At 37.0% G+C, this 17,562-nt stretch overlaps 1 protein-coding gene and 1 long non-coding RNA gene across 6 annotated transcripts in view; one reads left to right on the plus strand and one right to left on the minus strand.

The window, feature by feature from the left end:
* BTBD9 (BTB domain containing 9) overlaps window positions 1–17,562 on the plus strand; it is a 302,994-nt gene that overhangs the window by 154,565 nt on the left and 130,867 nt on the right. The window lies entirely within an intron of this gene.
* LOC149310726 (uncharacterized) overlaps window positions 2,797–17,562 on the minus strand; it is a 79,786-nt gene continuing 65,020 nt past the window's right edge. The window contains exons 2-3 of the long non-coding RNA XR_016281701.1: window positions 16,630–16,694; window positions 2,797–2,838 (exon numbers count right to left, since the gene is read on the minus strand). This is a non-coding gene — a long non-coding RNA (uncharacterized LOC149310726). The remainder of the gene's footprint in view (window positions 2,839–16,629; window positions 16,695–17,562) is intronic.

Below are 17,562 nucleotides of genomic sequence, written 5' to 3' on the forward strand. Positions count from 1 at the left end.
GTGTGAGAACTTCTTTTCAAGTCTGCATATGCTGTCTTTGGTTGCTTTAATAGTATTTTAATGTAGTATTTTGTGTAAATTAATAATTTAGTAAGCAAAGCCGGAAGTGACAGGCTATTTCTAAACTCCTTTTTGTCAGTCCCCAAAGTCTGACGATGGAAATAATGGTGTGTTTATTATCTTTACAGCAAAACCTTCTATCCTCCATAAATGAAAGCTAATTAATGCATAGTGATCGTATAATTGGCATTTTAAGTGCTGCATATAGACTAAAGAAAATTTTATTTCTGTCTAAATTTTATTTTTCTCTACACAGTATGACAGTAATGAAATTGATTCGACTTCTGTTCTATCTAAAGGGCAAATATCTCTGATAAGTTTGCTTGGGTTTGTTAGGCTTGAACAGTAGAAGTATATGCCTTTTTAAAGGTTTTGTGGATGAAGAATCTAGAATTGGATTAAGGATTTAAACAAGCATTCAGTAGTGTTCTGATTTCTGTAAGATTATTTATTTATTTATTTATTTATTTATGAACTAAAAAAACAGGCAGTCAGCAAAATTAAAGTCAGTTGAAATGGTGATTTCTGATGGTTGATTTTTTGTCTTAAGAAATGTATTCTACTAAGAACTGCATTCTGTTAATTTAATATTGGTGATTTTATATTCTTTATTCTATCAATTGCATAGAGGAGAGTAATGATTCCAAATATTATGTACTGAAAGTTTAGCCTCATATATTCCCAATTTTAAATCTGTGGGTCTTGAACAATTTCTGTAATTATACAGATAATTGTTATTAAGTTCACACTGTTATTGAGAATTATAGAGGTGTCCAGTGGCCTTGTTCCCACTGTAGAGAGAAAGAGTGCCTTGAACAATAGTTGAAGATGAAATTAGTTGTTTCAGATCAGTAAGAAATACACTTGAAAGTACTGAGAGTATATACACTCAGTATTTATTCCAATTCACAAGAAAGGAGACACCAGGAAATGCAACAATCCCAGAACCATTGCATTATTAAATTAATTCTCATGCAAGCAAGGTGATGCTTAAAAATCTACAACAAAGATTCTTTGTTGGAGCAAGAATTGCCAGATGTCCAAGGAAGGAACACTAGGGTTCATATAGGAAACACATACTGGATAATAGAATGTAGGGGTCTAGTCCAACTGGTTTCAGGACTCACACATGCAGCAGGTCACATCCTTGACGTGTCTTCAGCTCTGAGCATACAGATCTGTGGGCAGGAGTGATTAATACTTCCGAGTTGTCATGGACAGATCGTTTTCTGGTTAGAGTTAGTATCATGGCTATTGTCCATCCCTGCAGGGGGGTTGGCCCTATTAAGATGGTCTTGAAGATGGTTTTGAGAGGACAGTTGCCTCCCAACTGTCTTGGATGATACAATTTATTTCAGCCCATTTCAAACCAGCTTCAGAGCAGAATAAAGAGCAAGATTGCTATGGTCATCTTAGTGGATTATCTTATTTGAGCATGGACATGGGGAGTGTGTCCTTGCTGATGCTTTTGAACTTCTCAGCAGCATTTGATACCATCAGCCATGACATCCTTCTGGAATGCCTGTGGGATTTGGGAATTGGAGGCACTATTCTTCAGTGGTTTCAGTCCTATGTCTCTAACAGGTTCTAGATAGTGGTGCTTGGGGATAGCTGCTTCTCAAAAAAGAGCTGTTATATGGCATACCACAAGGTGCCATCCTGTCTCCAATGCTATTCAGCATCTACATGAAAGTGCTGGGAGAGGTCATCCAGAGGCATGGGGCAGGATGTTGTCAGTATGTTGATAACACACAAATATATTTCTCCATGCTGTCGAACACTCCCACAGCTAAGAGTGTGTCTCCTCTGAATGAACACCAGGATGAACGCCTCCCAATATAATCCAGCCCATACATTCAGGGCCTCTAACAGATATTTACCCCAAACAGCCAGGTCTAGGTAGGCAGCTGTCACCCAGAAAACTTTTTGTTCAGCCACCCCTAGACTGTGGAACCACTTGCTGGAAGAAATTTGACAGTTGAATATGCTGCCTGAATTTGAAACAGCTTTAAACACCAGTCTCTTACAGCAGGTCTATCCTCATGATTTTAAAATTTAAAAATGTGGATTTAGTATATGCCTTATTTGTTCTTTAAACTGATGTGTGTGTTTTAACTGATGTTGTGTTTTTAATTTAAGTTGTGTATTTGTTGGTCTGTTGTTGTTTCCAGCATTGGCGAGGTGGGTAAGAAATGTTATTGTTGTTCTTTATTGGAGCCATTTTGGAAGCCCAAGTAAACAATGTATACTGGATCATTCCTGATCACACATTTATTGACATTTCAAAGAACTCTAAAATGTCACTGAAATATGATCACCATTCCAAGAGCCATGTTTCTTCTTTTCCATTAGGGTTGTCCTTCTATAATCTTGTCAATTTTATCCTTATGAAAACTTACAAATTTACCTGGAAGACACAATGAGCTAACCTTTTAAAAAAAATCAAGTGTTGCATTGGGCATTTTCCGGTTCTCTTGTATAGAACATAATCTTAGCAACATATATATATATTAGGGTTCTCTTCTGAAACCTCTGTTTGGATTCTTAAAATAGCTTTAGTTTCGTAATAGTTTGGTGCTTTTCATATAGGGTATGCATCTTGAAAATCAGTCCATGATAAAAATGTGAACTCTGCAGTTATTTCTTTACTATCCTCCAAGTGGTTACATTTAGGGCTCTCCCTACATAGATAGCTGTAGGTCTCAATGAGAATTGAAGAGACTTAAGGAAATTTTCTTACCATATGTTTTCACTCTTTTGCATAGCCACAAAGCTTAGCTGTGAAGAAAGGAAAAGGTTATTACTTTAATTAGTTCATAAAACCCATGTTATTTGCTTTGCAATAAACACATTCTTCCCTCTTCTCTCTCTTACCTTTTTTTTTCATCTTGAGCTGCCAGAGCTCATCAAAAATCTACTTTAATTTAGAGATTTATTTTTTTTAATTTGAGCATATATAAGTTTTCTTTATCTCATAGATGTTTGGAATTCATTGGAATTAATCATTTATCTTTTTTTCACTTGTTGTGAATGAAGGCGACTTGCTCTCAGAAATGTAAATCATAAGAAAAGTATAGGCAATTGGTTTGATCACCATCTATGGTTGATATCCAAAGTATTATTAGAATTACAGTATATACTCATGTATAAGTCTAGAAATTAAGGTCAAAAATGGACCCAAAAATCCTGAGTCATCTTATCCATGGGTCAATGTAAGTACTGTATCTTAACTCTCATTTAAAAGAAGGAACCATCCCCTGGTGAAAAGCAAGAGTATAATCTGTCATGGAAGCACTTACCCTCTGTATTCTCTCATCCATCCAACCTTAAAACTAAGCACATAGAGTTATGTCTGCTGGAAATGGTAAGTTCTTTGACATTGTTTTACTTTGCTTCATCCTTTAGATCGTTTGCTATATGCCCCTAAGTTTTACCCTTGACTTATCCACAGGTCATAGCAAAATCCACAATTTTGGCCCCAAAACTTGCCCTCGACTTATACATGAGGTCGACTTATAGTCAAGTATATACGGTAGTGCATGCAGTTAGAGATCCTGACTGAGGGAAGATACCAATGGCTCAGAGAACAAACTAACGTTCTTTATTATTGGAATTTCATTCTAAGATAGGAAAATTATTTAGGGATATATTATGATTTAGCTACATCTCTAAGGAAGAACTAAGAGAGTTCTGGGAGCTGGAGAGGAGTGGAAACATCCCAAAGAGTATCAGTTTACATCACCGATGGGGTCAGAATAGGTAGACTAGCAGGGATGACACTGTGGGTGATTTAGACTACTCAAACCTATTACTACTGCACACCCTGAGGCATTAGCTTTTTCATTGCTAAGTGTTGTTGAACTTCCATACAGTTAATTTGGCATGCTCAAAAGTACATTTGACTTATGTTTCCGAAACTAAAAAAACAACCCTCTTTGCCATATGGGAAGCTGTTTTGAGACCAAATAAAGCAATTTTGGTATGAGCCTAGGACAGCAGACTAATGTCTGTTACTGTAACAAAAATATTTAAAATGTCACCAGTCAATTAAAATCTCCAGATCTTCTCTAATGCAACTCCTCTTGTCTTGATGTTAGGTTTCATTTTCCTTCCTGCAAGTTTTTTGGTAGTTGGAGTACACTTGTTAAATTGATACAAATAGACCGTGAACTAAAATTCTCCTCATTTTCCCTATAGTAGGAAAGTACAATTGCTGGGTAGTACAGTATAATTGTTTTCTTACATTGTTAAATCACTGGTACAAAATCTTCATATTGTCATATGGGTGAGGGGCTCATAAGCATCTTCTATGTTTCATAGGCTTTTGATATTCTTTGAGTATATTTGTATAGCCTTTTGAAATGGTAAGTTTGGCAGAGGAGTATACACAATACTAGCAACTATATTAATTAAACATGATGATGGAAAGTCAGATCACTGTTTCAATGTTTATCAACAGGGGAACTGGTATTTTTAGATGTACTGATGTTAAACTTCCACTCTATTAATTCATAGACACACCCCCCCCCCGCCCCGGAAATCAGAAATAGTCACCCACTGGTCAACGCATGGTCACTCTACAATTGAGGTATTACTATATGACCAGATTTACACTTTTAGAGATAGAGCCCAAGCATCCATAGGGGGACAGTACACATTTGTAAGATGGGCTCCTTTTCAGCGTGCTGTGGAAAAGGTTTATTTTAATTATGAAACTCCATGTGTTATACTTCTGAAAAACAAGCCCCATTTCTACTTTTGTTTAATAGTAACATCTCTACATGTTTGCTAACTATTTTGTAATTTTTCGGTCACTAATAAGGGGATTATGAGAACCAGCATGGTGTAGTAGTTTGAGCGTTGGACTACAACTCTGCAGACCAGGTGTGAAGATTCTTTACATGTCCCTCTCCACTTCTACTTCTGGATGATACACCTTGAGATCATCTTTTATCTAAAAAATATCTTGCTGCCACCACTCAGTGATTAATTTTACTCCTTTGCAACATGTTGGGATGTGGTTGGGGTATTCCACTGATATTTGCAAACCCCTCCCAAAAGTCCATTTGTCCTACACATTCACAGGCAGTAACCAAGATAGTGAGATACTTAACTGTTTTTCCCCCTATTGTACAATTTCTGCAGTTTTTGATATGTGGTAGCTTGCTGAAGCTTACTGCAACAATCACTGATGGAATGAAAAAAAATCTGTAGGGCTATGCATGCTTCACTAAAAATTAATTCTAGCTTTTCCTGTAAATTTCATTTAATATGGTAAGTTGTAACTAAACTGTTTTTCTTGAAGTGTATTGTCTTCCTGGACAACAGCATATTGTTTTGATCGGTGCAATTTACCTGGTTGTTCAAGGGAGACTCTGCCCAATAGTATTTTGACACTGTAAAGATCAATTTACACTACATTGTCAACAAGCTAGCTAAACTGATTGCATTTCTTCTCTTTGTGTGTATTAAAACCAATAAAACAAAACCTTCTATTGCAAAATATATATATATAAGTTGTGATAGTCACTATAAGGAAAGTATTATGTACACTGTAAAATGGAACAAGTTTCTGTTGTCAAATTAGCAGGGTCCCATTTGCATCAGAAAATATCATGGGTTGCATCTTTTCTTGCATGAACACAAGTCCTCCAGTTCTTTGGAACAGATTTGAGGGAGGGGGACTGCATGAGGAGGAAACTCTAGTGACAGATACTGTTGCATCCATGAACACAGATATAATTGGATTTCATCCCGTGTCTGAATCAGTGGTATCTCTTTTAGACCTGCAGCATTCACATTCTTTTGGTGAAAACAGATGCTATTTTGAGTTGATTTTTTAAAAAAACATATATTGATAATACATGCATTCTTATGTTCATTTCTCCCCCTCCAGTAATTTTGTATTTCAGTTGTGAACATTATAGAGAGGGTTCCTTCAATAAATCATAATTATATAAGCATTGACCTTGACTAAGTTGGAGTGTCCAATTACATGCAGTTACACTTGTGAAAAGTTGATTTTTTTAAGCAAAGAGCTTTGCTTCAGAACCAAGCAAATTGCCTTTTTCTAGTTGGGTCTGTTGTGGCTTTTAATACTAAATGTCACCTGTAGAAAATTAAAAGATCCCCCAAAGTGGAGTTGAAACATCCATCGAAGGAGGTAATTGATGCTTTTACATTTGCAACATTAGCTGATCTCTTTGAAAAACATAGTCTACAACCTTTTATGCACTGTTTGTTCTTTTGATATTTATAAATGTTAAGCAATGTAAATTATTGGGCTTGTGGAGCTGAATACATATAGTGAAGTCCCAAATGTTAAAATGTTTTTCTAAGTAGTGTAATATCTGTATTTAGTATGTCAGGATTTACCACCTTTCCTCAATGTTTATAGCCATTTTAAAGAGAACTGTCATAGTAAAGTTTGTATGAGAGTCTAAGTGGCTACAACTTTTTAGTCAAGCAATGAATTATTAACCTGTATAAGTTAGATGCATGAATTACTGCCTAAATATAAATCAATAAAGATATGCTGGGCCATTAGAACACTGAATGTTCAACATTCACGCCTGTAAAGTTGTAAAAGAAATGGTATATTATATGGAGTTTTTCAAGGTACAATATAAGGACATGTAGTATATTACTGTGGATTAGGATGTATGTGTGAAAGGTATAGGTTTTTTTTCCTTTTAAATACTACTAAAGCACAATGTTCAAGTAAGGTTTTATTTCAATATTTCATTGCAATTTATTTTGTATTTTTCATGGCTTTCTGAAAGTGGGTGCACCACTGAAGTTAGTGTTTCATGAAAAATTGTTCTTCTCTACAGACATAATGGCTGGATTTTTTATGATATTGGTTAGCTAAGTGGGGTCTTTGGTTTTATGAAAATGAGTAATTTTTATAAATGTTGGAACTAAACTAGACCCATAGAAAATGGGACCTGAATACATTATTTAAAATTATTAGAATTTCTTGATCCATAATGTAAGACTTTTTCGGAGTATATGTGTAGTTTTTCCACTATCAGAGAAAAATATTTCTGAATAAGACTATTTGAAAAATGAATGGAACTACAGCCTGCAGTTTGGAATACTGCCTCACCTCAATAAATCCACATGCTTTCCCAAATGCAAAAGTTTACCAGACATAGCTGCTTTGAACCATTGCATAATTGTGTCCACCATTCCATGCTACTTCTTTAACCCCATGCTATGCCACTTTGTTTATGCTTCTTTTCTCCTTGTGCTGTCTCTATCCTGGTATAAAACAACTGGCAGTAATAAAGATTTTACTACTTTTATTCCCCTTAGTGGTGAGGAATCAGCCCATGCACCTTGATCTTGCTTAGCTATCTCACATTTGTTAAGGTCTCTTGTTGTATACTTGGAGAGAGTCTGATTTGACTAGGGGAAAAACCTTATTCAATGACAAGTCATTGTAATATGTATGTGTGTATATGTAATATGTATATGTTTATTCTAATAAAAATATTCAAAAAAGAAAAAAATTCTTATGTGATTGAGACAGAAACTTTAGAAAGAAACCACAACAATAGTAATTTCTTCTCATTTAATCCAGACAGTACTCATTTTCAATAAAAATGACAATGACATACTTCTTGTGGTGACTGGTCTCTGATATCTAATAGTATTTTAAAGTACATCCTAGGAATCAAACCTATATGAAAACAGAAGTGAAAGCTGTCTAACTACTGGCATATACCATTTGTCATATTAATAATGTGAAATTGATAGATTGGCTGCAAGATGTACAATTGATCTGTCATTACACAGAGGGATTGTGGCTTTACTAGGTATAGATTGCTGAGGCTTTTCAAAACATTAGAATTTGCTGCAAAAATGTTAGTAAAGACCATGATGACAGTAACTTATCATCCAGGCAAATAAAACTCCCCTCCTCTCACCTGTTTTTTAAAGTATCCTTTCTAAGCTCATCTTATAAACTTAAATATACTATGTTTTGACTTCTGACTATAAAAAAAAATTACAGTTGAGAAAAAAAGTTTTTCATAGAACATATTATTTGTTATACATGAAACTCTGTGTGTGTGTGTGTGTGTGTGTGTTAATGCAGTTCACTGCTATCATTTAAATGAGATAAATGTTTAGCAACTGTGTTTTCATGAGAAAAAAATACATATTTCAAAAACATGATAAAAAAATTCTAGTCTGTATTAGCAGTGTACCAATAAGAGAATAGTTTATGGGGAAAACTACAATATAACCCTTTAAAAAGTCTTCAAAAAACATAAAATGCAGTGTTTCAAATGGTTATATGTTGTCATACTAACACAGCTTAAAGCTATTAATTTGGGAACTCTTACTGATGTAAAAATAGCCAAGAATACATTTATTGTTTTAACACACATGAGTAACGGGGGGGGGGGGGGGGGGGGGGCGGCAACGTAGATCTCTCTCATCAAATCCTCAGTTGGTAGATGCATTTTGACTTGCTAGACTTTCTCTGTGGTAGAAAATCAGAGGAATATATGTTAAATAAATCCAAGTAGGACAAATAATCTATCTTCCAGGCACAAGAGGTAAGCACACTAAAATTATTTGTATTCTCTCTCACTGTAGCATTAAACCATGTGTTCCAAAAGGCATTTGGGAACAGGCATTTACTAATTTAGAAAATGAAAAGTGAGGTGCCCTTTTTGAAACATCTCACCAATGAGAATTCCTTTCTTTCACAGGTCTTCAGTTTTCTTAATTAATGTCCAAATCATGTGAGGACACATTAATAAAGATAGCTGTTTATTTTAAGGTTGGCAGGTGTTCATTAATATAGTGATGTACCTTATTTGAGGTCTGGAAAGCTTGTCCCTTGTAGGGCTGGCAGGTGTCCCTTATTTAAAATATGTCCCCTATTAGAGGGTTGGAAAGCTTTTCCTTTTATATAGACTGAATGAGCTTCATGAAGACAAATGTGCATGCATCATATAATTTATGAATATGTTAATTTTACCAAGAAATACACGGTGAAGTTAACTGAAAACTGTACTTTAATTTGGTGTTCAGGTAGAAAACAAACATGTTAGTAGCTGCTTTCTGATTGCCAACATTGCATGCTATTAACTTCAACTGTCCCTTACTTCTGTTTCTGGAAACCATGCCTTATGAGGAAAGATTTAGGGAGCTGGGTATGTTTAGCCTGGAGAAGAGATAGTTAAGGGGTGATATGATAGCTCTGTTTAAGTATGTGAAGAGGTGTCACATTGAATGTGGAGCAAGCTTGTTTTCTGCTGCTCCAGAGACTAGAACACGGAACAATGGATGCAAGCTACAGGAAAAGAGATTCCACCTCAACATTAGGAGGAACTTCCTGACAGTAAGGGCTGTTTGACAGTGGAACACATTCCCTCATGTAGTGGGGTGGAGTCAACTTCCTTAGAGTTCTTTAAACAGGCTGAATGGCCATCTTTTGGGGATGCTTTGATTGAGATTTCCCTGCATGGCAGGGGTTGGACTGGATGGCCCTTGTGGTCTCTTCCAACTCCGGGATTCTATAATTCTAAAAACCTGGCAAGTGTATATACTTGCATATATTCTATTAATTTTTACCTCATTTTGAACATGTCCCTGACATAAATGATTCATATGTAAAGCCACATTCTGAAAGAAGGGATCTGGTGTTACATCTGAAGGTATGGCTTCTTTTTCAGGGCAAGTACTTCTTTCCCAGAATCAACCTGAGAAATAAAAGCAGCCATTCCAGATCTTTACAAAAAGATAAGAATGGAGAGATATCATTGCAAAGATGTGTGTCATCTCAAAAACTTCAAGGATAAAATCTTTGAATATAATTTCCCTTGTTTCCTCTTTAATAATAACTCTTTGGAAACAAATTTACTTTTATAAGCATCTGTTAGGAATGCATAAATCTAGCAATCAGCTCCACAAGGTAGAAATACAGAAGGGCTACATTCCAGTTTATTGGAATGCATGTTTAATTTGTCTCTATATGTTGTGATGGTAGTGGTTGCATAATTGTTCTGTATAACAGCTTTATTATTGGAGACTGTCCAAAAGGAACACGCTAGGTATTATATCTCCATTAGATTTCCAAAGCCTTGCAGTCGTTCTCAATAATAAAAGAAAGAATTCAATGACAGCTGTTTAAATTTTTTTTACACAAGACATTCCATTCTATTATGTAGTATTTGTCCTAATTAGTACATTAGGTGCATGCTTGAAAGTCACAGTGCTGTGCTTACTACTCATATGTAACTTCTGTGACTTTGTTACACCACCTTTCTGGCAAAATGCAGTAAAACTTGCACAATATTAAACTATTGATTCATTCTAGGTAAGCTTTTACCAGTACAAATTAAATACATGAATCATAGAAATCAGAGAAGTAGAAGAATTATTAGATCTTCTGGTTTTTCCCCCAATGGAATTACAGTGAGATTATTCAGTACAGTATATTTTTTAGAGTTATATTGTCAGTCCAGTTTCATATGTCTCCAACGATATGGCTTTCACTAGTTCCCATGGGAAACTATTCCATAATTTAAAAGATAGCTGTCATTAGTAGTTTTTTTCCAGTTTGCCTTACTGCAGTTAACTGTTCCCTTTGCATCTCCAGCATTTCCTCTTCCCTTTTGAATTTCACGGTCTTAAAATATTGTACTTGTACTTGCATAAACTCATTCTTTTCCTCTCACCACCATAAGAAATGGTAGTCTCTACAGTATTTGGTTTTTAATCTTTTCTCATACCTCTCCTCGAAATAATTTTTTCTTCGTCCACAGTTTTTCCAGTTTTCATACATCCTTTTTACTGAGCTTCAGAACATTTTGTATTCCAAAAAAAACATCTTCAAAGTAGTAGGTGTCCCCGACATGTGGGATTGTGATTACACAAATTTGCTTTCTCGTATGTTGGTCCAGTCAGGACTTTTCTGTAGTACTTTATCTCCTTAGTTAGCCAACTGTAGCTAGTATTAAAGAGTTAGTCTAGGACCTAAAGAAAGAGGTTTACAGATAAGCTACTGGGTGATCTTGGGTCAGTCACTATATCTCAGCTTCACCTATATCAAAAAGTTGCAGTGAGGACAAAATAGGCAGGAGGAGAATTATGTATGTCCCTTGAGCAAGGATGCACATCTTCCACACTAAGCTGAACTATCCTGGGTTCTGTTTGCTCTGGTTTTTAGCCCTGGGGCATGGCTTCAGTCTGGTTTCCACCCACTTTGGAGGTGTGCATCATCTAAACACCCCACCTTCAAAGTGGTTGGAAACCACTTGATTTTGCCCATCTGTTCCACCCCCTTGTTTAGTTCCTTCATAGCTGCCCTTCTAGATCTGATGCTATTACATAAAAGTCTTCCTGTTGCTTTTTAGAGCTAATTTTGGGGACATAAATATTTGAACATCTGGGCCAAGATCCTAAATCCCAAGTTATAGAAGGAATAAAAAGATACTCAAATGAAAAGGTGTTCAGCCTACTATTTATGTATATTTCTGTCTGCCCTGTATTTAAAGGCTAAATGGGTTTTAACAACACTAGCAGCCATAGCAACAACAAAATAGAGGAATATTGAAATATAGGTACCAAATAAACCAATTTATCCAAGACTTTAAAAGGCATGTCAGAATGGAAATATCTTACAGCATTTCTAGAAAGTAACTTGGCTTGAATATTTTTGGATTTATAAAGGCAGAGGATTTATTTCATGGTCTACCATGTTATTCTTGCAGGCAAGCTGGTGAACTATAGGATAGACAGTGCTACAGTCAGTGGTGTCACTAGGGGTGTGGGGGAGTATGCAGTGCACCAGCTGACACCACTGGTCCTCAAACATCTGTGTTTGGGCAGAAATGGACTGTGGCATTCTACCGTGTCCCTTTAAAATGCTGTTAAGAGATGAGAGGAGTGGGGTGAGGCTCAGTGGGAGGAGAAGAGAGACCCCAGATTTTTTAAAATTAAATTTCAACTTTCAAATTTGATCACTGCGGAAAAGCGGTATAGAAATAAATTTTATTATTATTATTATTATTATTATTATTAAAATATTTAATTAAAATATTAAATTATTATTATTATTATTATTATTATTAAATTTTATCTAAAAGCATCAATTTTTACCAATCTTTCACTTTCACCATATGAAACTACAGTATGTATTTATAAATACATTTCGGCTATGTATATGATATTGTAATTTAAAGGTACAATTTTAATTTTGCTAGTTGTTTCTGTCACAACTATTACCATTACATTCAGTGATATATGGGATTTACAAATTGTGAGTAACAGAAGTACAAAAACATTATTAAGGATTCTGTACAGTGTGGTAGGGGAGTAGGTCTATGTGGGGGGTGTGTGTGACACCATGAGTTACGGCACCGGGTAACACCAACACCACTGGCTGCAGTCAGGTGGATCTGTAACTGACTGACAGATCAAACCCAGAGAGTACAAACAAGTGCTGAGTGGAGTGCCTCAGGGTTTTGCCCTGGCTCCAGTATTGTTCAACATCTTTATAAATGACTTAGATGATGGAATAGAAAGCATGCTTATCCGTTTTGTAGATGACACCAAATGAGAGTGGGGAGCAAATGCACCATAGGAAAGGATCAGAACTCAAAATGACCTTGACAGATTGAAGAACTGGGTCAAGACAACTGATATATGTGTGTGTTCAGTACAATAACAGGAGGAATCCAGTTAATTTTCACAATTGATGGAAAGCTTCCAACAATGGAATGGAAAGGTTTGTAATTTTCAGCAAGTCTCCCTTCTCTCTTAAGCCACCAATGCTTTGGAAGGCTCGAAGGCCCACTAGAATTTAAGTGGAAAAAGAAGGCCTAACAGGATATCGAGGGAATTTTGGGAAATGTGCCTTTTCTCATTCTGTTGGAAGAGGAAAACAAATCTCCCCTACATATTTAACACAGTTTTTCTCCTCCTCATTTTAAACAAAATTGTCCATTTTAAAATGGTATCTGCATCTTCTTTTAGCACAAATAGCTGTATAAAAGTAGAAAGAGGTCAGTGTAGGTTTAGCTGATCTGGATTTTCTGTTGTAATAAATATGCTTTATCAGTTCTATATATTTAGTATAAATCACACACTGTAAAACTTTATGGCAGGTTCACAGGGGGGAAAATCTAATTGATGATCGTAGTTCTTTTTTTAAGGAAAAATATAGCTTCGCTCCACATGAAAGTAGTGAAAGCTACTTAATGTGAAGAGACAGCAGTTAAAATTAATATTGCCTGCTCTCAGCCAGATACTTGAGCATGTATTGTGGCATAGTACAGGGTCTTGCTTTTGCTTCCTTCCTAAGTCTGCAAAAATGCAGGCTGTCAAGTACCTCAGAGGCCACGGTCTTTGCATGTTTGGTGGGCTCCACTGACTTGTTGTATCATAATGTTGTGGATGCCAGATGTAACCCATGTTATTTTTCTACCAACTGGATGTCTGAATTGGGATTCCTACCAACATTTTTATGGGGGGGGGGGGGGGGCAAGAGAAGCATCAGCTGTTCTGTGCCACATTCAAGCCAAGAGCAATGAAGTCCAAATAGTAACTGTATTAGTTCCCATTACCCCATCTTAATCCCTCCTTCACTTCTCCTTCTCTCTTTTTCTCACCGATAAATCAGGACAAAGATCTGTCTGATTTATTTATGTGTTAAAATGCTCTATGCTTCGCTTGTCAGATAAGCAACAATGTGGTCAGGAAATGTGGTATGTGTTTCAATCTACTACAATAATTTAAATTTGAAGTGTGTCAATAAAGAATTGAAATTTTTGCACAAAGGTTTAATACTGCTGGACTTTTGAAGTTGGATTCGTAATGACACTTAACATCTCAGCATACAATACCATACTCAACACTGGGTGAATAGATGCCCCCAAGTAATGATCTGGCTACTTCTTATGACTTTCATTTTAACTAAATCAATTTCCTGTGGCTGTTGAGTATCTTATTGCATACTAATTGCATACTCTTCTGAGAATATACACAGACCTTTTGCTGTGCTGCCTTCTTTGCTAGTGATGGAAGAAATGTTTAATAGTTCATGGTATGCTTATCACTTGTGAGTCATTTGGGAGTTAATAATCCTCTTTTTATTTTATTTTTTAAGAAACAACTACAGTGGTCTCTCTGGATTTGCGGCCTTGGCACTCACTGTTTTGGTCATTCATGAGGCCAATGCCGCAGCTCCCTACCCTGCTTCCCTTACCAGCATCTTCCCCCCAGCACTGGGGACTTTAATTGGAACCTGGGCCGCCGAGGCTTGTAATCAACCCCAGCAGCCATCAGGACTCCCAGGAGTCCTCGGGGCCTTGTGTTCGCACACCCCACCCCCTCCGCCCCAGCCAATTGAAATTTGATGGAGGGGGCAGCCTGTGCGCACACTAGGCCCTGGGCAGTGCTGGCAAAGAGAATCCTGATGGCTGCCAGGGCTGATTACAAGCCCTGGCGGCTTGGGCTCTGGTTATAGTCCTAGGGGAAGATGCTGATAAGGGAGGGAATTTGACAAATACTCAAGTCCCATTGTCCGCCAGTGACGCCATTGGGAACAATAGGACTTAATATTTGCAAAATTTTAGATTCGCAAGGGGGAGGGAGAACATATCCTCTGCAAATCTGGAGGTACCACTGTATTTTAATAATTGATGAGCAAGACTATCATGTAAACCTAACACCTCTGACATTTTGAGAAGCTTGTTCTTATTGCATATACTGTATTTCAAAACACTGCCTATGTCTTTTGGATGCCTTTATTAACATTTCTGATCATTTGTTTTGTATGTTTAGTTAGTCTGGGAAGTCAAGTTGGTGGATCATTATAGAGTCTATAAATATTTTGAGGATTGATTTTAGATGCTATTTTTCATTTCTCCTAAAGGAAAAGGGAAATAACTCATTTTTTTGTAAATGTATGGCTTGGCTGTTGTCACATAGTGATGAGGCAGGTTTAGATCCTGGACTTAAATATCTTATTGGATACTTTGGCCCCATACAGACAGGCCAAAATAAAGCTGCTTCGGGCCACTTTGGAGGTATGCTGTTTAAATGATGCATGTGTCCTAAGAGTCCGGAAGCCGCGCCAAAGCCACGCTCCAGTCTTTACAACACATGCATCATTTAAACAGCATACCTCTAAAGTGGCCCAAAGCAGCTTTATTTTGGCCTGGCTGTATGGGGCCTTTATCTTTAGATGGCAATGTGCATCACTTTACTTGTTTCAACTTCTCTTGTTCTCCTCCAGCTATGCCAACTCAACTGGTTCTAGTCATGCCTTATAACTGATGCGTTCCTGATATATTTATCAAAAATAGTTCAGAAACCCTAATAAAATGAATCAAACTTTGTTCTAGTACAGAGTTTTGAGTATTACACCAGTTTACCTACTGTGGCGTTAGGTCTTTGCAGATTTTGCATACAGACATCTTTCTGCTGCTGTCCCCATTTTATTCTAGATGTTTTTATAGCATAAGTAGCTTTTGCATAAGAATTTCTTTTTAGAAAAACAATATTTGGGGGTCTAAAATTATCAGCCTGTCTATGGCTGATGGTTTTGTGCATGGTTTGTACCACTGAAATGCACATACATTTGTGTGCACAGAGAGAGAGAGAGAGAGAGAAGGGCCATTTGAGTAGCATACTTTTAAAATTATAATTCTTGTTACAGGTCAGTGGTTGCCTCTTTCATGTTCTCCAGCCTTGCTTCCTTATTCTGAAGAGGCTTGAAATTCAATTTTCGGTTCTATTCTTTATTTTTAAAACTTTTCTATGTAGCCAACCAGAAAAGCAAATGGCAAGACCTGCCAACATTTTAAGAGGTGAAATGCAGAAAAAGTAGAAGATAGACAACTTTTGTCCACAGTAGTGATGTTCTTTCCCTTTCCCGTCTACCTCCAAAGTAAAGAAGCAGCATGAAGATTTATCTTTGAATTGACTGTGGGATGCACAAAGCCACTGAGTTTTTTAGTGACAGCTGTTGCTGTTGAAGAGATGAAAGAACTTGGCCCAAGAGTCTGTTTATGTGTTTGAGCAGAGAAAGCAATATTCATTGCAAGGAGCTCTGAGACAGACAGATTCTGAGAAAGAGAGAGCAAGAGATAATTATCTAAATTATGTTCAGGCTATTATTGAAGACGAATATAGTTAAAATGTAATTAAATATGACGGGCTCACAGGATGCAAGCATGGCTTTGGAATGCTAATCATCAATTACAGCTCTCCTTGGGGGACTCAGGCGGAACGAGAAAGTTGGGAGGGGGTGGCTGAGGTGAGATATAGAGTATTAAATAACACACCCTAGGGCTCTAACAGGGCTAATTCCTTATAAGATATGGAGCTGTGGCACTAGGGAACATCTGCTGGCCAAGCTTCATGCATACAGGACGCTTTTAGTATGAGGGCCCTCATATGAACCTAAGCATAGGCTGCTGGTCCCTGGTCTTGTCTTCAAGATGTAAGTGTCAGCTGGAAGTAATGATTATATTTTCCAATTACATCCTCTGCGTTTTTGTGTATGTGCAATTACAGAGTGTTTCTTCTTTTTTCTTTTTTTACCTCTGTGCATTTACGTCATCTTACATCATGCCTCCCACTGTCCTTGCTGGGACTTCACGGTGTTACTAAAAGAAAGGGGAAAAAAGACAAATTGACTACAATAGGAAATCGTGTTTGTCTGTTTATATGTAACTCATTTTGTGATTTAACACTGAAAAAAATTGCATTTATCATGTTCCAGGAGCTGTTTGAGAAGATCACTGTGTACACAGTAGCAGCATTCCTTTTTACAGCCAGGAGAAATGTGTTTTGAGTTCTCCCCACAAAAATATAGGGCTACCAGTCAGTAACAGCCCATTACCTGATATTTCAGGGCCCAAACCAGAGACCAGTGCTGAGTTTTTATAATAAGGTAGGCTAGCATTGAGATGTGTGCTTAGAACTGCTTCAGGACCAGCTGATTGTGACATGGGGACAAAAGAAATCAAGGTGAAAAACTTTCGAAGGGAGAACATTTTTGATAACTGAGGAGGGTGAAAAAATTCTGTTCCTGTCATTCCACATGGTTTTTCTACATGGTATGTGCAGAGTTTTTCCAGAACTACTCTGAAACTCTCCTTGCACCCCAAGGGAAAAAAAAACCCACTTTAATAAGCAGTTCTATTTCTTAGGGGGAAAATAATGCATTTCTTTTTAAAAAAAAATTGCAAGGTGGATATTTCTAAGTTGTCAGCTGCTCTCTATTTCTGACCCAAAATATAGCTCTTAAAATGTTGAAAAGTAATTACAGCCTGCCCGCTTCATACGCAGGTGCACCATACGTGGCTTCCACTTTACGTGGAAGCCGTGCTGCAATACAGGGAATGGTGCATGTGCCTGTGGCATGTGCACACCACGCCGCCGCAAACACAAGCCCCATTCGATTGAATGGGGCTAGAATTTATGTGGTATTTGCCTTACATGGGAGAGTCCAGAACGGATCCCCACGTAAGG

This window comes from Sceloporus occidentalis, unplaced genomic scaffold (genome assembly GCF_023333645.1).
Source record: "Sceloporus occidentalis isolate IW3139 unplaced genomic scaffold, rSceOcc1.0.p SCAF_6, whole genome shotgun sequence".
Taxonomy (NCBI): Eukaryota; Metazoa; Chordata; class Lepidosauria; order Squamata; family Phrynosomatidae; genus Sceloporus; species Sceloporus occidentalis.